The 20,845-nt window shown below is 40.6% G+C and overlaps 1 long non-coding RNA gene across 4 annotated transcripts in view; it reads left to right on the forward strand.

The window, feature by feature from the left end:
- LOC140501087 (uncharacterized) overlaps positions 1-20,845 on the forward strand; it is a 109,925-nt gene that overhangs the window by 28,124 nt on the left and 60,956 nt on the right. For all 4 annotated transcript variants that reach the window (XR_011966061.1, XR_011966062.1, XR_011966063.1 and 1 more), the window contains 2 exons: positions 448-529; positions 3,128-3,203. This is a non-coding gene — a long non-coding RNA (uncharacterized lncRNA). The remainder of the gene's footprint in view (positions 1-447; positions 530-3,127; positions 3,204-20,845) is intronic.

Consider the following 20,845-nt stretch of genomic DNA (forward strand, 5'->3'; position numbering starts at 1 on the left):
CAAAACTAATTTTTTAAAATGTTCCACCTGTCTCCCGCCATCCTGCCCCAAATTTAAGAATTGTGGTGGGGAGCTCATGGAATATGTCAACAATAATAAGATGTTGAAATTCCAGAAAGGTTAAGAATAATTTCTCTAGAAGAAAAAGGGACAAGTGAGCATAAACTGCCCCATCCAACCTCTTGAAAGGTGCTATGTTCCAACATGCACTCTGTGTCTTCCCTCAGGCTGTGGCCCATGCCTGGAATACATCTCCCCCTCATCTCCTATGCTCAGAATCCTTGTCTTGTTTCAAAGATCAGCTTGAGTGCTTTCTCTTATGAGGAATCTTCACAAATTCACACCCACCCACTCCCAGCCCCATCCCATTATAAGTATTTCTCTCTCTTTACCGAATTACCTCGTATTAATCTATATGTAATGGTTTTATTGTCCTTCTCTCTCTAGGAGACTGCAAACTGAGGACAAGAATTTGTTCATTTTTGTCTTGATAATGCTACCTTCTACCCTGCTTACTTTCACACAACAGGTATTTAACAAATGCTTGTTAAAATTGAATTTTCTTTAAATTTAAACAATAGAAAAGAAAGAGAAAAATGGTATCAAGACTACAAAAAATACTTAGCAGTTGGAGCCTGGGTTAATGTGTTGTAGATTCATTTTATTCAGCATTAGGCATGTCAGCTGTAGGGAGGCAGAATTTAACTGCTTGAAGGAATGAGAAAGCTTTATTAGAAATTCTATAGCAAATTCTTCTAACCATTACTAAGTGAAAAGTGCTAGCCAACATGTCAGACTGGATGTGGAGTTTTGCAAATAGAAAAAATTAAGAGAATAAACATGATGTGAAACTGGTATGTTATTCATGTTATTTTGACATATAGTACTATTAACATGTGGGCGGCTGGGTGGTACACTAGATAGAATGCTGCGTCTAGAGTCAGGAAGACTAATCTTCCAAATTCAAATCGGGCCTCAGACACTTGCTGTGTAACTCTGGGCAAATCAACTCTGTTTGCCTCAGTTTCCTCAACTGTAAAATGAGCTGGAGAAGGAAATGGCAAACCACTACCATGTCTTTGCCAAAAAAAAAAAAAATCAAACCCAAAATGAGGTCACAAAGAATCCAACACAACTGAAATGACTGAACAACAATACTATTAATATGTAAAACACAATATTTTTGAAAAGGAGAACTCAGATAACTCTGATAATTCATTTTAGTTTCAACTGTACTCTTGACAATTGCCTTTTTAAAGCATTTCAGTACCATCCATTGGCTTTCTTTACTATAGCCAGTATAATTTTTGTATATTATGGATTTATCAGGCTAAAACAGAATATTTAAGGATGGTAGAGATTCTGAAGAGGGAGTACCTTAAAAATGAGTTGTAGTTTCTGACACTTTACTGGGATTGAGTATATAATATGTTCATCTCGTAATGGAAATAATAACAAAAGGAGGATGCATTGAACATGTCTCACAGACTAACAATGTCTTGTTATATGGCAGTGCTGTCCAGGGCAATAGGATCCCATGAGAAACAATAAATTCTTGAGGCTATCATAATCATCATCTGCAATAGCACTGATAAAGTTTTTTGAAGTTTGCAAAATACCTTACAAATAATATCTAACTTGATCCTCATGACAACTCTGGAAGATAGGTGCTATGAATGCCCCTGTTTGACTGAGAAAACTGAGGCAGACAGAGATTAAGTGACTTGTTGGGTGTGGGGGTTGGGTCACACAGCTAGGAAGTAGCTAGGGCTGGATTTGAACTCAGGTCTTCTTGACCTGTCTCTAATTCATCACTATCTATTGTGCAGTCTAGGGGAATAATAATGAAAGTATATTTACAAGGTCTAGAGATCTACTCTAACTCACTGTGCTTTTGAAAAAATTTACTTCAGTGCTTAGAAAGACCTGTGATTTCATCATTGTAGCTACTCCTCTTATCAGTGAAGACTGCAACCCCTCTGCACCTTAGTAGATAGTCACTATGACCAAAAACTTAATCACCTGGTCACAAGATCAAAGGATGGTGGGATTGCTAGCTGGCAGGGACCTTGGGGAGGGAGCAGTGCAGTGGAAAGAAGGTGCTGGATCTGGAGTCAGAGAACTTTGGTTCAAATCCTTGCTTCTGGCATGACCTTGGGTAAGTCACTTAACCTCCAGTCCTCATCAGTCATCTATTTTGTAAACTGAGGGGACTTGACTAGAGAACCTCTAAGATTCCTTCCAGCTCTACATCTAGGATTCTATAATCCTATGGCCTCCTCCAACCTCCATCAAGGACAAACTTCTTGTGACAAGCCTCTCCGAATTTAGCTAATCTGGTCTTTTGAGCAATCAGCTGTCTTTCGGCACATCTTCAAAGTTCTTTCTAGTTTAGGAAGTTCTACCAGGATTTACACTCCCCTGCCATGACCTTCAAGAACCATGGAATCTATCACATCCAGAATAAGTCTTCAGTGGGGGAGATTTTTCTTTTTAAGAAAATGCTTTATTATGGGCTTATTTATATCCTCATCAAATTAAATCTATTGACTATTACTATCATAAGATTTAAAATTGAAAGGGACCTTTGAGATCTTCTAGTATTACACTCAAAACTAGTCTATTATTTTGGGACTGGACTTGGGATTTCAGGTGTATAGGGCACTTCTTTTGGAGAACTCTGTGCCAATGCAGATCAGCAATTAATTGTTCAACAACCTTACCATTTTAGAGAGTTATCTGGGGCGCTGACAAGTTAAGTGACTTGCCCAAGGTCAGAAAGCCAGTATGTGTCAGAAGTGAGACTTGAACCCGGGTCTTTCCAATTCCAGGGTGAGTTCTTTATCCACATTTCTCATAGGTATTGCCATTATTATTTTCTTGCTGCTTCTTTCACTTTAAAAAATTTTCCTGAATCTTGGAAAAGTTTGAGAAAATGTTATTCTTGACAGAAGACTTCATGTTCAGTAACTTTCATAACAGTTGTGTATAGTATGGACCATATTTCCAAGTGAAAAGTTTTCAGATCTTTGAAAAAACTTTGCCCTAACCTGAGATTTCTACCAGACTGGAAGTTCCCTTGTGTGTAATGTGTCTTCTTTCTCAACTGAACTTCTTTTGTATTTAGTGCTTGTCATGGGGTAGAAGCTTATCTTGACCACCCCTGGCTTTAATTGATGGCATCTATAACAGAGAAACCCCAGGTAAGGCTCTGCACACATTAATTGGCAAATTCTGTTCTCATGAGAACATGTGTGATACATACTTAGGAAATGCTTTGGACTCCCCCAAATGGAAAGCATTATATAGATCCAAGGCGCTATTAATTTATATCCCAGTCATATTTGTTTTATCTGAGGTTCAGAGAGCATCGCCATGTACAATGAAAGTGTAGTTTTTCTCTGGAATCTATGTTGATTGGTGAATGTGTTCCAGGTGGTATTAGAAAATGACTATTCTGGTTTGTGTCGTGGTGAACAGAGGGGGTTATTACACTCGACAATCATTACTCTGCTTCCTGTCTACAAGAAATAACTTGTTTTAAAAACTCTAAGTACAGGATTTTAGCTTGAGAAGGATGATACACAGTTTAGTGAATGAATAAAGGTTTTCCAGGCACAGAGAAAGGATGGTAATTAGCATTTTCCCTATAAGTATATACTCAGGGACAGCCCTAGGCAAAATTGTGAAGATGGTAAAATTTATCTTCAATCAGATCTACCTCCCCTTTCTGAATGCTACTTCCTGTTTTCACCTCTCATCTGTTCCATGGATCTAGTGTTCTTTTACTGACTGTCAATCCTGTCAGGGAGGTACAAGACCTGATTTGCTTATTTACACTAAAGTATCTAGGAATTTGATAAATTATTGCATGTATTCTTTTTCCCGGGAATATTTGTGCAACAATCCCCTTCAAATCAAATGACAATTGAGAGTAACCAGTCTAACTAAGATAGGAGTAATTAAAATATAACTAGGCTTCAGATACACCAATACTTGGGCTGAGTTTTGAGAAGTCAGTGAGACTTGAAAAAAGTAAATTTGGCCTCCAAGCCATCTAGGTGGGCAGGCAATTCTGTAGCAAGGGATACAATTATGAAAATTCTTTAGATTTGGGGGAAACTATAGGTTCAGATAACATAAGGAGACTTTAGAGCAGGAGCTCAGAGACTTGGCCAAGGGCCATGTGCCCAAAAATAGGGGGAGCATTTAGTTCAGGAAGACATGAATGGGATCTATGCTGAAGTCCTAGCAGCTTTTGAGGCCCGCACTCTTGACTCAGAATGGTATGAGGGAGGAGGGCCCAGACCAAAGGACCGGAAAAGTGAAGAAAAAGGGAACTCCATTAGGGTAGGATTGTTGTGGTTGTGTTTGTCCTTTGTTCTCAAAGAGGACCGTGACATCAAGGTGGTGATACCATGACATGCATGTGAATTGGATTTAAGTGAGGCAGGGCTGCTCAAAGTCACCAGCCTCACTTTTTCCTTCAGAGTCATCAGGGTCCAGTGACCAGATAGAGATCAGGATGACTGGAAATGACTCTGGATGCAGTGGGAGACATTTGCTTTTTTAAACTAAGGTCTTTAACAGGTCTTACGCTGACTGAAGTAACATCCATTCAGTGATTAAGGCTAGGTGGCAGAGGAGTCAGAGAATGGCCTCTTTTACCTAATCAAAAAAAAAAAAATCAGTCTGGGAGGGAAAGATCCTCAGACTTTCTGGTAAAACAGAAACAATTTCTCTTGATATTCACTCTGAGCCAATCAGGGCTTAAACAATCTCCAAGTGGGGATTGGTCTGGAACCTATTGTTGGCCAATCAATGAGAACCAGAGTGATTTGAGTTTAAAGCATGATCCTTAAGAAAAAAATCTAGCCGCGGATGAAACAAGAACTGGGAACCCCCGAGAAATTCCAGTCTGTCAATAATCTCTGCCAAACTGAACTGAGGTGAACCTGTGTGCCTCTAACCTGTCTAATTTGTCTATAGTCAGTCAGTAAACAAATGCAGTTAGTCTACCAATTCTCCATTAATGTCCCACCATGGTGTGAAGATGATCTTATTTATTCAAAGGCTACGCCAGGAGAATGCAAGCTCTGACAGGTCTTATCTAATCTGTACCTGCAGTAGTACCACTTCAGCTGACCCAGGAGGGGCTGTGACTGGCACTTCACTGCCAGAATGGATGCTACCTCAGGTAAAGCAAAATGTCATTTTGCCTACACCTGGCTAGTCAGTCAACAAGCTGTTACGAAGAGCTGGGTACCATGCCAAGGGCTGGAGATACAAAAAAAGACAAAAGGTAGTGGCTGCTGTCAAGGAGCTGACAATCTAATGGGGGAGACAACAGATGGATCATTGAAAATATGGAGGAAAGTAAAGTGAAAGAAGACTGGAAAGGTAGGAAGGGGTTGTATTTTGAAGGGCTTTAAATACCAAATGGGACTTTTTAAAAAAATGCTACTGAAAGTAATAGAGAGCCACTGGGGCTAATTGAATAGAAAGGTTGCATGGTCATGTCATCATCTTCTTTAGGAAGGTTACTTTGGTCAGAGTGGAGGATGAATTGGAAGTGGGGAGACAAAACAGGGAGACCAACAAGAGGGCTCCAGGTGATGAGAGTCTGTGGTTTCTCTCACCTGTTTTATGCTCTCCCAGTCCCAACCCTCCACTCTGCACTGCTGCTATGGACTGCTTAACTACCCTGCCCAGCTCTTTGAGTTTGCCATCCCTCTGTGATTTTTGGCTTGGTCAGCAAATGTAACTTCTCTGGCACAATGAATTTTTCCCCCTGGACCCTCATCCATGACCGCATGGAGCAGGAATAAAGAGTCATCTCATGTATTCAAGACCTTCCTGGACCTGCAATACAGACTACTGCAAAGCTGATATATTGGCCCCCCTCCATGCCACCTTCATCCCTATCCTGTATGTAGGGCCCCTGAAGCTGAGGGGCCATTCCCTGTCACTGAAGTAGGCCTGGGGCCCCTTCAGGCATGCTCAAAGCTTTGTAGAAAGCAAAAGATTGACTCCAAAACAGAGGTCCCTAAACTTGAGGCCATGGACTTGTGTGTATAAATGTGTGTGTAATATATAATATATGCATATGTATATTGAGGTTAGAGGTGCTCGGGACCCCAAAATACTATCATGCTGGGTCCTGCCCAAATGAATTCGACTCAAGCCTTCTTTCAGCCAAAGAAAAACAAAGTTTATTAAAAATTCACCATATTGGGTAGACTCTTAAGGAGCCTAAGCATTTGTGACACTTTGGCTGGTATTAACAAGCAGGCCAGATTGAATCTGAGCGCCTTCATGAAGGCAAGATGGAGTTTATGTGCAGAAAGACTGTGGGAGGAATCTAGAGGTGGTCAAGTAGTCTGGGGTGATAGGAGGAGGGGTTTAGGAAGGGTCTTGATAAGGAGTCTAAGGAGGATCTTGATGGGACTGGGGTGCCTAGAGTCAGAACCAAGAGAGTGGGATTTTGATGTGATCAAGGGTAGGGAGCAGCCAGAGACAATTGGAAAAAGGGATAATGAAAAGTTTACGGCCTCAGGTGAACTGCCAGATCAATGGGAAAATTCAAGGAGAGTTCAAGGGAGTTCCCAGAGCCTGTACCCCATATATTTATATCTATCTATCTACACAAACATATATGTATATATATATACATATATACACATTTTAATAACTATATTTCAAAATAATTTATTTCTTTGGTAATCCTCTGTATTTTATTTTGTGTTTAAACAATTATTTTTGAGAAGGGGTACATAGACTTCACCAGACTGTCAAAGGGGTCTGTGTCGCAAAACAAGTTCAGAACCACTATGCTATAATCAGGTAGTATCAGCTTCCTGCCTACTAGAGCAGAGCCTTGAACATTCTTTTTCCCTGTATTTATAGAGAAACTTTGAAGGTCTCTGAACCAGTACAGATTGTTTATGGACTTCTAACCTAGGCTAGGGAGTCCCCTGCCATATATCTTGCAGAGGGTCTGCTGTCCCCATTCTCATAGGAACCACTTTCCTCTTGACTAACACCGCAGGTCCTTATGGAATGCAAAGAGATTCTTTTGAGCCATCCTACTCTGAGCTAAAATGACCACTGCTCTGATTTCTAGAATCAAGCTGGATAAGAAATCATGAACAACATATCCACCTCAGTTCAACTAAGTCTAATAGTCTCTTCCATGGCTGACCTTTTTTTAATGATCAAAATTAAACCTCCCAACCTCCAGGTATTGTGGATTCCAATTTTGTGGATTCTGGATTCCTTTAAGAGCTTAATGGATATAATCCTTGCCCAGGGAGAGCAAGTCCTCCTATAAACCCACACCTCTGTGGTAGCTGATACAATAGATGAGTGATTATTTTGGTCTGAACCTGTCACTGCTAAAATAGCACTGTCTACCTGATTAGCCCCAGGGTTAAGCAGTATATCAACAGAGAGTGGCTCCAAAGTCTTAGGCTTCAATTCTAAGATGCACATTGTTTTAACTTTGTATTTTTGCTGGACTTGAGTGAGTTTAAATTGGAATCTTCTTTTTTTGTGGGGGTTATCCCCTAAAAACTAGCTTGACTTCATTCTGACATGAAAATATTTTTGTGAGATTGATAAATTTATTGCTATATCTCTTATGGGTAAGGATGCTATTATATGCATAGTTTTTAAAAATTTAATTAACTTTTTGCTACATTTTAAGTTCCTAACTGCACCCTCTTTCCCTCCCCTCTTCACTAGAGAAGACCACCATTTCACACATACACACACAAACACACACACACACACACACACACACACACCATACTATGCATACCTCTATTTAACAGTTCTTTGCGTAGATGTGTATATCATGTTCTTGTAAGCAACATATTGTTGGATTCTGGTTTTTAATCCATTCTGCTATCTGTTTTTGTTTTATGGGTGAATTAATCCCATTCACACTCAAAGTTATAACTACTAATTGTGTATTTTCCTCCATCCTATTTTTCCTCATTGCTTATCCTTCTCTCCCTCTCTTTTTATCAATCCTTCAACTAATTTACTTCTGAGCAGTGCCTCCCTAATCTGTATCCCTTCCTTATACTCTTCCCTTGCCCTGCTATTCCTTAATCTACCCATCTTTTTAAGAGTCCCTCCCTCATCCTCTCCCCTTAACTGTCTATCTCTTAATGTGCACACCCTTCTAAAAATCCCTCCCTTATCTTATTCCCTTGCTCTTTTATTTCTTAATCTGTATGTTCTTTTGAGTCCCTCCCTTATCCTCTCCCCCTACTTTTATATTTTTCTGTAAGTTAAGACTTTTACACCCTCCTAGACATATATATATATATATGTGTATGTATACATATATATACACACACATACGTATAAATATAAATATATGGATAGATAGATATACACACATATGTATATATTTATATCTATCCATATATCTATATCTATGTGTGTGTTATTCCTTCCTTAACCCAGTTCTGATGAGAATAAAATTCTAGCACTACCAGCCCACCAGTGTGATAGTTCTTCCATTCACACTTCATTTTTTGAAATAATTGCTCCATTTTACCTCTCCCTACCCAATTTTATTTTTTAGAATCATCCCATCATACTCAACTCAACCCTAAACCTTCTATCTATGTATACCCTTTCAACCTACCCTAGTAATTATAATATTCTTAAGAGTTACAGATCATGTATACAAGAAGTAAACAGTTTGGCCATATTAAATGCCTTATAATTGGTCTTTCATGTTTACCTTCTTATGTTTCTCTTGATTCTTGTAGATCAAATTTTCTGTTCAGCTCTGGTCTTTTTCTCATGAATATCTAAAAGTCCTTTAATCATTAAATATCCATTTTTTTCATTGTAGGATTATACTCAGCTTTACTGGGTAAGTTATTTTTGATTGCAAACTCAGCTCCTTTGCTTTGCAGAATATCATGTCCTGTGCCCTTTGGTCTTTTAATGTAGAATCTTCTAAATCTTGTGTTATTCTGACTGTAGCTCTGCAGTATTTAAATTGTTTCTTTCTAGTTGCTTGTAGTATTTTCTCCTGGACTTGGGAGCTTTGAAATTTAGCTATAATGTTCTTACGAGTTTTCATTTTGGGATTTCTATCAGGTGGTGATAGATGAATTTTTCCAATTTCTATTTTTCCTTCTCATTCTAAGACTTCAGGACAATTTTCCTTAATAATTTTTTCAAGTATAGTATCTAGACTCTTTTTTTGATCATGATTTTCAGATAGTCCAACAATTCTTAAATTGTCTCTCCTTGATCTCTTTTCCAGGTCAGTTGTTATTATAATTAGATATTTCACATTCTCTTCTATTTTAACATTCTTTTGATTTTTGTCTTTATTATTTTTGGTCCTATGAAGTCATTAGCTTCCCTTTACTCAAGTACAATTTTTAAGGAGTTATTTTCTTCCATAAGTTTTTGAATCTCTTTTCTAATTAGTTTTCTTTCTTTACAATTTTCTTGATTTTCTTGCATTACTCTTATTTTTTCCCCTAATTTTTCCTCAATCTCTCCTATTTGATTTTTTAAATTAAATTTATTTATTTAACTTTTAACATTCATTTTCACAAAATTTTAGGTTACAAATTTTCTCCTCTTTTGTCCCCTCACCCCCCCAAACACCAAGCATTCTAATTGCCCCTATGACCAATCTGCTCTCTCTTCTATCATCCCTCTCTGCCCTTGTCTCCGTCTTCTCTTTTGTCCTGTAGGGCCAGATAGCTTTCTATACCCCTTTACCTGTATTTCTTATTTCCTAGTGGCAAGAACATTACTCAACAGTTGATCCTAACACTTTGAGTTCCACCTTCTTTACCTCCCTCCCTCTCCACCCCTTCCCTTTGGAAAGCAAGCAATTCAACATAGGCCAAATCTGTGTAGTTTTGCAAATGACTTCCATAATAGTTGTGTTGTATAGGACTAACTATATTTCCCTCCATCCTATGCCCCCCATTACTTCTATTCTCTTTTAATCCTATCCCTCCCCATGAGTGTCGACCTCGAATTGCACTCTCCTCCCCATGCCCTCCCTTCTATCATCCCCCCCCCCCCGCTTGTCCCCTTATCCCCCACTTTCCTGTATTGTGAGATAGGTTTTCCTACCAAAATGAGTGTGCATTTTATTCTTTCCTTTAGTGGAATGTGATGAGAGTAGACTTCATGTTTTTCTCTCACCTCCCCTCTTTATCCCTCCACTAATGAGTCTTTTGCTTGCCTCTTTTATGAGAGATAATTTGCCCCATTCCATTTCTCCCTTTCTCCTCCCAATATATTTCTCTCTCACTGCTTGATTTCATTTTTTTTTTTAAGATATGATCCCATCCTCTTCAATTCACTCTGTGCACTCTGTCTCTATGTATGTGTGCATGTGTGCATGTGTGTGTGTGTAATCCCACCCAGTACCCAGATACTGAAATGTTTCAAGAGTTACAAATATTGTCTTTCCATGTAGGGAATGCAAACAGTTCAGCTTTAGTAAGTCCCTTATGACTTCTCTTTGCTGTTCACCTTTTCATGCTTCTCTTCATTCTTGTGTTTGAAAGTCAAATTTTCTTTTCAGCTCTGGTCTTTTCATCAAGAATGCTTGAAAGTCCTCAATTTCATTGAAAGACCAATTTTTCCCCTGAAGTATTATAGTCAGTTTTGCTGGGTAGGTGATTCTTGGTTTTAGTCCTAGTTCCTTTGACTTCTGGAATATCCTATTCCATGCCCTTCGATCCCTTAATGTAGAAGCTGCTAGATCTTGTGTTATCCTGATTGTATTTCCACAATACTTGAATGGTTTCTTTCTAGCTGCTTACAATATTTTCTCCTTGACCTGGGAACTCTGGAATTTGGCCACAATGTTCCTAGGAGTTTCTCTTTTTGGATCTCTTTCATGCGGTGTTCTGTGGATTCCTTGAATATTTATTTTGCCCTCTGGTTCTAGAATCTCAGGGCAGTTTTCCTTGATAATTTCATGAAAGATGATGTCTAGGCTATTCTTTTGATCATGGCTTTCAGGTAGTCCCATAATTTTTAAATTGTCTCTCCTGGATCTATTTTCAAGGTCTGTTGTTTTTCCAATGAGATATTTCACATTATCTTCCATTTTTCCATTCTTCTCTCTTTGTTCTGTGATTTCTTGGTTTTGCATAAAGTCATTAGCCTCCATCTGTGCCATTCTAATTTTGAAAGAACTATTTTCTTCAGTGAGCTTTTGAATCTCCTTTTCCATTTGGCTAATTCTGCTTTTGAAAGCATTCTTCTCCTCATTGGCTTTTTGAACCTCTTTTGCCAATTGAGTTAGGCTAGTTTTCAAGGTGTTAATTTCTTCAAAATTTTTTTGGGTCTCCTTTAGCAGGGAGCTGATCTGCTGTTCATGCTTTGACTTCATGTCTCTCATTTCTCTTCCCAGCTTTTCCTCTACCTCTCTAACTTGATTTTCAAAATTCTTTTTGAGCTCTTCCATGGCCTGAGCCCATTGGGTGGTCTGGGACACAGAAGCCTTGATTTCTGTGTCTTTGCCTGATGGTAAGCATTGTTCTTCCTCATCAGAAAGGAAGGGAGGAAATGCCTGTTCACCAAGGAAGTAACCTTCTATAGTCTTATTTCTTTTCCCTTTTCTGGGCATTTTCCCAGCCAGTGACTTGACCTCTGAATATTCTCCTCACACCCACCTTGCCTCCTGATCCTCCCAGCCAGTGTTTGGGGTCTGAGATTCAAATGCTGCTTCCAGCCTTAGGGCTTTTGGCGGGGGCAGGGCTGCTATTCAGTGTGAGATTAAATTCAGGTGCTGAGGTTGGGGCAGGGCCGCCTCTCAGGCTCAGTTCCCTCAGGGGGTTTATGCACAGACCTTCCACAATGGATCCAGGCTCCTGCCCCTTTGGGGAGCCCCGGTCTGCAGCCTCCTCTCAGCTTCTACCTCCCGGGGGGGGGGCCTGAATTATGGGGGCACCCCACTCCCCTCTCGACCCGCCAAAGAGACTCTCTCACCGACCCCCATCACCTGTGGGTGGAGGGACTTGTGCGGCCACTGGAGATCCCGTCCCTGAAGCCTGCTCGGATCTGTATCTCTCAGTGCCGCGGCCGCTGCCGCAGCAGGTCTGGGCTGGGCTCCGCGTCTGCAGCGCGACAGACCTTTTGTGAGAGGTTTGCAGGTCCTTCTGTGGGTGGAGGGACCTGCGTGGCTGCTTGAGATCCCGTCCCTGAAGCCCGCTCGGATCTTTTCCTCTGGGTGCCGCGGCTGCAGCAGGGCTGCACTCAGCTCCCAGTCCTGGTGCCCAGTCCGCAGCACAAAGGACCCACCGCGAGAGGTTTGCAGGTCTCTCCGGAACAGAAATCTCCCTCGCTCCAATGTTCCGTGGCCTCTGGGTGCAGAATTCGCCGTGAGTTACTTCCTTGTAGCCATTCTATGTGTTGTGGGTTCGGAGCTATGTGTATGTGCGTCTTTCTACTCTGCCATCTTGGCTCTGCCCCCTCCTATTTGATTTTTAAAGTTCTTTTTAAGCTCTTCCAAAAATGCTTTTTGGGCTTGTGATCATTTTATATTTTTCTTTGAAGCTTTAGAAATAACTGTTTTGACTTCACTGTCTTCATCTCAGTTTGAATCCTGACCTTCTCTGTCATCATAGTAGCTGTCTATGATCGGGTTCTTTTTCTTTTGCTTACTCATTTTTTAGGAGTTTATTTCTTGGCTGTTAACTTTATGTGAGAGTCAAGCTCTAGTCCCAAGATGTGGGGATAATATTTTTGGCTTCAGGTTTTTCTTGCTGTTGTTTTCTGAGCTCCATCTGGGGGCCTGACCTCAGGTACTACTCTCCACCTCTGAGTTGAGACTAGGGTCCCCAGCAATGCTGTCACTGCAAATGCTCTTACTCTCTGAGGTCAGTCCAGTAGCCTCAAACTTCAGCTTACCCCTCTGCCCTATAACCAAAACCAGGGATTCTGTTTTCTGGCAAGTGACCACAGCCAACAAAGATCCTACACTTCTTCAACCACAACCATCAGGGTATGCTCACTCTTCCTCTCCCACAGCCACAGTCGTGTACTATGTCTGGTCAGCTCACCAGGGTCCCTCATTCAGTGGAAGACCAATCTCCTCCTTATCAGCCATCTGACCCCCATACTGTCCATGGGGCAAAAGTTTCTGAAGCTTAGGCTCCTTGGACATGGCTGTTCCCAGGGCTTATTATTTGTTGATTTACTGGGCCCAGAGGTTTCAATTAGGCAAGACTACCATCCTGGGAGGTCAGATCTCTCTTAATGTCCTCCCAAGTTGTCTTAGGCAGACAACTGACTTTTAATTATTTCTGTCACTCAAAATTCACTTTGAAGCATTATTTTAAATTATTTGTGAGGGAATTTGGGAGAGTCAGGTAATTTCCTGCCTTATTCCACCATCTTACCAGAATTCTCCTTGTGTACATAATTAATTGCTATATGTTGATGCATGGTATGAATACTGAGAGTCATGGGTGCTAGGTAGCACAAATGATAGTGTGCTGGACCTGGAATTAGGAAGATCTGAATTGAAATTTAACTTTAGACACTTGCTGGCCATGTGATTTTGGACAAGTCACTTAATCTCTATCTGCCTCAGTTTCCTCAATTATAAAATTAGAATAATAATAGCACCTACCTCCCAGAGTTGTTGTGAAAGTCAAATGAGAGAATATTTGTAAAACACCTAGCACAATGCCAAGCACATAATAGGTACTATATAAATGCTAGCTGTCATCATCATCATTATTTGAATCTGTTGCTATGTTATCGTATTAAGCACAGCGTAATAATCTAAAAGAGCATTCTTGTAGTTGTGTATTTATAGCTTGCATGAATATTTGTGTGTTACTATGGGCATATTTGAAGAAGTACCTGAAAAAGATGGAAATTAAGACAGCTGAGTGACATTGTCCTGATTTTGTGATTGAAATACATAGAAGTTTTCTAATACTAAGAATCTATCTAGATCTTAAGAAAGAGAACAATTCAAGGATATTGGGCAGAAAAATTAGGAGAGTATATATTTAAAGCCACTATTATCAAGGCAAGAGAGACAAATCAGGAAATTTTTCCACTCCTACCTAAGAATTTTGGCCATGGAGATATGACTGAGGAATTGACAGAAAGGAGATGTTCCTGGAAATTTCATATTAGTTCACCCTCAGAGGAAGAAGTTTTGCTTAAAGAGGTAGAACATCTTGTAATCAAAAGAGTCATTTCTACAGAGAAATTGTGTTCAATTAAATACAGAAATACTACTTCATCTGAGTGGAAGGTAAGGCCATATCCCCTACCATAGTAGATGGATTCAGGTCATTTTCTCTGAACATGAACTATCTCTCCTATGGGGAGGCTTGAGTTGAACAGGCAAAAATTTGGTTAGAGATACAATAAGATCTTTCAGCCAGGCAACAGAGGAGACTGACAGAGAGTCAGTTTCAACGACAGTGAATAACCTGTTTGATGTCAGATGTCACCTGGAATGAATATATACAACTTTAGCTAAATTGTATGAATGGGGTAGATCAGAAGAAGCTTCTGATGTGTATTTCTTGAATACTGTGGATTATAAAGGAGAAAAGTATGTTGAGTTCCTATTCAGGGTGGAGCAACAGGTCAAAGACTAATATAGATAGCTACTGTGGGTCCTGAGAACACAGACAAGTATAATGGCATTTTGGAGACTGAGTCAGAGCTTGGTACATGATCCTCATACCCCCAATGTGTGCAGTTATAGAAAATACTGCCAACAACACCTGAGGTGAAACCATCTACTGAATTTTAGGGTCAGTTTACTAGGAGAAATTAGCTTCATCAGGCTTACTCAAATGAGGGCTGTAGGTGCAAAGTAGGGGAATAGTATCACCAATGCTGAGGGTAGACTGAGGAGACAATTAGATGAGAGATGGGAGTAGTGACCAAATTGATTCCTCTTGGAGAAGTAGAGGGCCAGGGGAATGGAGGGCACCAAAGTCTGACTCAAGAACACATCCATTAAGTTATCACTGGAGTAATAGACCCATTATCTGTTATAATAGGGAATCAGAGGGACATGCAGATGATGGGGTACAGATTCTGAGAACCTCCTTGAACTCTCCTTGAATCTTCCCACTTAATCTGACTTTTCATACTCAAATCTGTTACCCTTAAACTAGCATGGCCCTCCAAGGTTGGTTGTCTCCAGATTGCCTCTGGCTGATTCCCGTCCTTGATTACTTCCCCACCCAAGCCCTCCATTGTCTGATACAGTTGTCTCCAGCTGTTTCCCACCCTTGATTACATCACTAGTTACCCCAGTCCAATCAAGATCCACTTAGACCCCTCCTCCCAGACTACTAGGCCACCCCCAGATCCCTCCCATGGACTTTCTCTACATAAATTCCATCTCACCTCCATGAAGATGCTCTAATTCGGTCTAGCTGAGATTCTTTCTTGCCTACTTGTCAGTACAAGTGTCACAAATGGTTAGGCTTCTTAAGAGTCAATCCAATATGGCTAATCTTTAATAAACTTTGTTTTACTTTGACTGAAAGAAGGCTTGAGTCATCCATTTGACGGGACCTGGCACATCAGTATTTTGAGGTCCCAGGGACCCCAAACCTCAACATTATGGTTCCCTGACCTCAACATATATATTGACTGTACAAGTGCCAGAAATTCTAAGTTGATTGCAAAAGAGATGTCTTCTTTTACAGCTTCTGGAAAAGGTAGGGTTAGGAACCCAGCTCCTCTGGGTCCCCCAAGGATAGTCATATTGACCTCATTGCCAATTTTGTTGTTGGTTAGTTATTTTCAGTTGTGTCTGACTCTCCATGACCCCTTTTGGGGTTTTCTTGGCAAAGATACTGGAGTGGTTTGCCATTTCTTTTTCTAACTCATATTACAGATGAGGAAACTGAGGGAAACAGGGTTAAATGACTTGCCCAAGGTCACATAGTAATAAGTATCTGAAGCCAGATTTGAATTTAGGTCTTCCTGACTCCAGGTCTATCCAGAGATAGACTCTCAGTCTATCTACTGAGCCACCTACATGTCATTTCTTTCAACAACTTTATTAGGAAGTCCAACTAATTCTGCTATGTACAATAAGTGGCTGTGATGAATAATCCTAATAGAATCTCTTCCGTTTTCATGCACTGCTCCTAGTTCTGCCCTCTGGGGCCATTCAGAATAAGTCTAACCCTTTATTGGACATCTGAATACTGACTCTGAGGTGAGAATTCAAATTACACCTCTGATGCTTACTACGTGTGTGACCCTGGGCAAGGGACTTCCTGTCTGTCTGCCTCTGAGGTCCTTTCTATCTCTATGATCTTATGATATGCGTGATGAGTGTTATGATGTCATTATCATGTCCCTACTCTTCTCCCTACTAACCATCCCTAGTTTTTTCACCAGTCCTTATATATAAATTGATCACATCTGGATCACCTTCTTCTAAATGTAAGACAGCTTGTCCTCACTAAAATGCAAGCCCTAGAGCCAAACACTACACTCCAGGTGTGGTCTGACCAGGGCTGGGTACAGCAGGACTTTCCTAGTCCTGGGCTCCATCTAGGCCTTTCTCTGGGATGCACAGTTTAATTACAGTAGATTGTTGTATGCTGCCATATTGATTTGACAGCCACTATGAAGGCCAGATATTTTGCAGCTGCTACTCTGTAACCTCCAGTTCTTAGCACAGTGTTGCCACATAGTAAGTACTTCCAATCCAATCTGATGAACATTTATCAAGCATCTGCTGTTCACCAGGCACTGTGCTAAGTGCTGGGGGTACAATTAATAGAAAGAAAGACAGCCTGAAACACACAAAAGGAGGTAGGAAAGGGTGGTGGTATTATTGTTGTGATCCCATTTGGGGTTTTCTCCCAAAGATACTAGAATGATTTGACTTTTCCTTCTCTAACTCATTTTACAGATAAGGAAGCTGTTAAGTGACTTGCTCAGGATCACACAGCTAGTAAGTATCTGAGGCTGTATTTGAACTCAGGTCTTCCTGCCTCCAGGCCCTGTACTCTATCTATTGTGCCACTCCAAGCTGTCCCAGGAAAGGGTGAAGGGAAATCAAAGTGTATCTGGCTTGGAGGCATCTTGTTCCATGGAGTTGAGACCAGGCAAAGGAGCAGATACAGAGTTGGTTGAGTTAAAAAAGGGTCCAGTTTCTTCCCTATATAAAGGAAGGCATTAGGAGGAGTTTGGTACTCCACCTTCCAGTCTTCTAATAAGAGTAGAAAGGATGCTAAGGGAGGGGGTGTCAGTCAAGGCTTGGGCTATCCTGTGGTGATGAGATTGGAGGTGATGAGCTTAACTTGGGAGGACCATCTTGTTTTCTGGAGCTGAAACCAGGTAGAGCAGCAGATGCAGAATGTAATGATGTTTATTGATTATTGATGTATTGATAAGTTTCCCTATCTTTTACTTATGATGTTGATTTTTTAATCCCAAGTATAAGACTTTATCTCTGCTTCTTTTCATCTCATTAGATTAGACCTGAGGTTCTAGACAGTCAAGTTTTTGTCTACTAAGCCATCCCTCCTAGCACTGTATTGTCTGTATAGCTGATGAACATGCTATTTATGCAACTCATTGATAAAAAAATGTTAATATGAGTAAGGTCAAGGACATATCCTTAGAGTCCTCTACTAGAAACTGCCCTCTAAGTTGACAATGAGCCACTAATGACTGTCCGTTCAATCAGTTACGATTCCATGCAGTTGTCTTATTATTTAGCCCATGTCTCTTCCACTTTTTCATCAGAATAAGGGACTTTGTCAAATGCCTCGTTAAATCTAGGCAAGTTATATTTATGGCTTTCCCCTGAATGACTGGTCTAATAACCTTTTCAAAATAAAAAAGGATTTCACCAGCTGCCTTACCAACAATTAGAGACCATGCCCTGGAGAACGTAATGTTTTCATCTTTGGTACTCCCATCGTAGGGCCCTAGTGTTCTGGTTGGTTGGTGCCTCAGAGGGCCTACTACATTCAGGCAGCCATTCTTCACCTAACTTCTCTCCTGACTTGCAGTCTCACGTGTCCAACTACGTATTGGACATCTCAAACTGGATATCTCACTAGGCATCTTAAACTCAAAATGTCCAGAACTTAACTCATTCTCTGTCAGTCAATCTCCCCTCTTCCTAATTTTCTATTATTGTAGAGGGCACCACTATTCTCCTGGTCTTGGAGGCTTGATCCTTTATAGGTCATTCTTAGCTCCTCAGCCTCACCTCCCCATCCCACACCCAAACAGTGGTCAATTCCTATTGATTCTACCCTTAGCCACCTCTCACATATGCCCCTTACCTCCCCTGACCCTGCCACCACCCAGGTGCAGGTCCTCATTACCTCACACTCAGATTATAATTGCCCTGGTTAGTCTCTCTGCCTCAAATGTCTCTCCAATCCAGTCCATCTTCTACTAAATTATCAAATTGAGCTTTCTAAAGCACAGGTCTGAATATATCACCTCTAATAGCTCCCTATTACCCCCAACATCAAATCATCTCTTTGGATTTTAAAGCCCTTCATAACCTGGAATTTACCTTCTTTTCCAGTATTATTACACATTGTTCCCCTTCATATACTTTGTGATCCAGTGATGCTGGTCTCCTGGCTCTTCTTCACAATTCTCTATGTCTCTACTTTGTACCTTTTCACTGGCTGTTACCCAGGCCCTGAATTCTTTCCCTCCTCATCTCTGGTTTCTGGCTTCCTTTAAATCTCAGCTAAAATCACACCTTGTGCCAAAAGACTTTCCCAGTCCTTGTCAATGCTAACGATTTATCTTTGTGGATTATCTTCCATTTATCCTGTATGTACCAAGTTTGTACAAAGTTGTTTGGTGTTGTATCCCCCATTAGACTGTGAGCTCCTTGAGAAGAAGGGACTATTCCTATCTTTCTTTCTATACCAAGTGATAGAACAGTCCCTTCCTTCCTTCCTTCCTTCCTTCCTTCCTTCCTTCCTTCCTTCCTTCCTTCCTTCCTTTCTTCCTTCCTTCTTCCTTCCCTTCTTCCTTTCTGCATCTAACAAGATTTAATTCATGATTGAGAAGACACATGCATCCATTCATTCAATGAGCATTTAAGTAAGCACCTGCCATTTGTCAGATACTATGTTGGAAATACAATGACAAAAATAAAGTCAATGCCTGCCTTCAGTGAACTTACATTGTACTGAGGGAAAACAACATGAATACAGCTAAGGAAACATAAACTACATACACACACACACACACATTCACGGGCCATCAGAATAAACTTTTTGTAGGAAACAGCATTGAAGGAATCTAGAATTTCTATGAGGTGGAGTAAAGAGGGAGTCCATTCTAGGCATGGGGATAGCCTATAGGAAGGCATCCAAATGAGAGATGGAATGTTATGTACAGGAAATGAGCATGCAAGCTCACCGACTGGAAAGTATAGTATGCTACTCATTGCCGAGGAAGCCAAAGACAGAGGACAATGTTCCACACGCAAAAGAATGCTTATATAAAGCAGCATTTTTTTGTTGTATCAAAGACCTGACAACAAAATACGTGCTTTTCAAAGGATTAGTAAACTGAAATGTCATAGAATTTCATTACACCCTTAGAAAAGTGAATATTATTGAATCAGAGAAATATGGAAAGGCCTATGTATTGATGCAGAATGGAATGAGCAGATCTAGGAGAACAATTTATATAATGACCGTTAGAAGTGAGCCCGTCTAACAAGCCCCCAACAGTGAGAAACATGCTCATCTTAAAAAAAAAGAACAATGCCTGTTGTGAAATCAGGAAAGCCTTTATTAATCTTTATGTTCAGAATGGCCAGGTAGCCTCCCCAGCAAGGTTACAGGACGACTACAACATGTGCAAAAAATGGGGCTTCTTATATTGTTTTCCTAACTTTGGATCTCCCACGATACAGTCCCCTGGCCATGTGACTCCATGGTCTCCTCTCTGATAGGCCCTTCCTCACACAGCTCCTTGAGCCTGCCCATTAGTTTCTGACCTTTAACCTGTCCATGCTAGGTCACAACCCTTATCATCTAGGAATGTGGAAAACAGAACTTTCTTGCCTTCCACAATGATCCCAATAATAATGTACAAGAAACAACTGTGAAACACCTCAAAACTCTGACAAAGCACTGACCAAGAGGCAGTATAGTGAATGAATAGGGCACTGATCTTGGAGTTGGGGAAATCTGCTTTCAAATCCTACCTCAGACATTTACGAGCTGTGTGACTTCAAGAAAAATCATTTAATCTCTTTGTGCTTCAGTTTCCTCATCAATAAAATGAAGGAAATGAACTCAAATAGTTTGTGAGGTCCTTTCCAGCTCGAAATTTATGAACCTAGGACTTCAAAAAGCTGATTATTAAACATGCCTCCCAGCTCCTGGTAGATAAGGGATGATGGACTAGAGCAGTGAGGCCTTCACCCAGAGTCCATGAGTTGTTGTTTTTGATATTTTGATAAATATATCTCAATATAATTGGTTTTCTTTGAAATTGTGTGTGTATTGTTTTATGCATTTAAAAACATTATCTTGAGAAGGGTTTCTAGTCTTCATCAGACTGTCAAGGAGTCCGTTACACACACACACACACACACACACACACACACACACACACACACACGCACACGCACACGCACACACACACACAAATTAAGAGCCTTTGAACGAAAGGTCAGAATCTGACATGAGTTTTCAGATATAGCCAGTCGGTTGATTTATTTTGCTTGACTATTCATGTTTGTTATAAGGGCAGGTTTTCACTTGAGGTGGGGGTAGGGGTGGGGAGATAAGTGAGAGAGTAGATAGTTATAGACATGAAAAGGAGCTTTGAAAAA

This window comes from Notamacropus eugenii, chromosome 4, assembly GCF_028372415.1.
Source record: "Notamacropus eugenii isolate mMacEug1 chromosome 4, mMacEug1.pri_v2, whole genome shotgun sequence".
Taxonomy (NCBI): Eukaryota; Metazoa; Chordata; class Mammalia; order Diprotodontia; family Macropodidae; genus Notamacropus; species Notamacropus eugenii.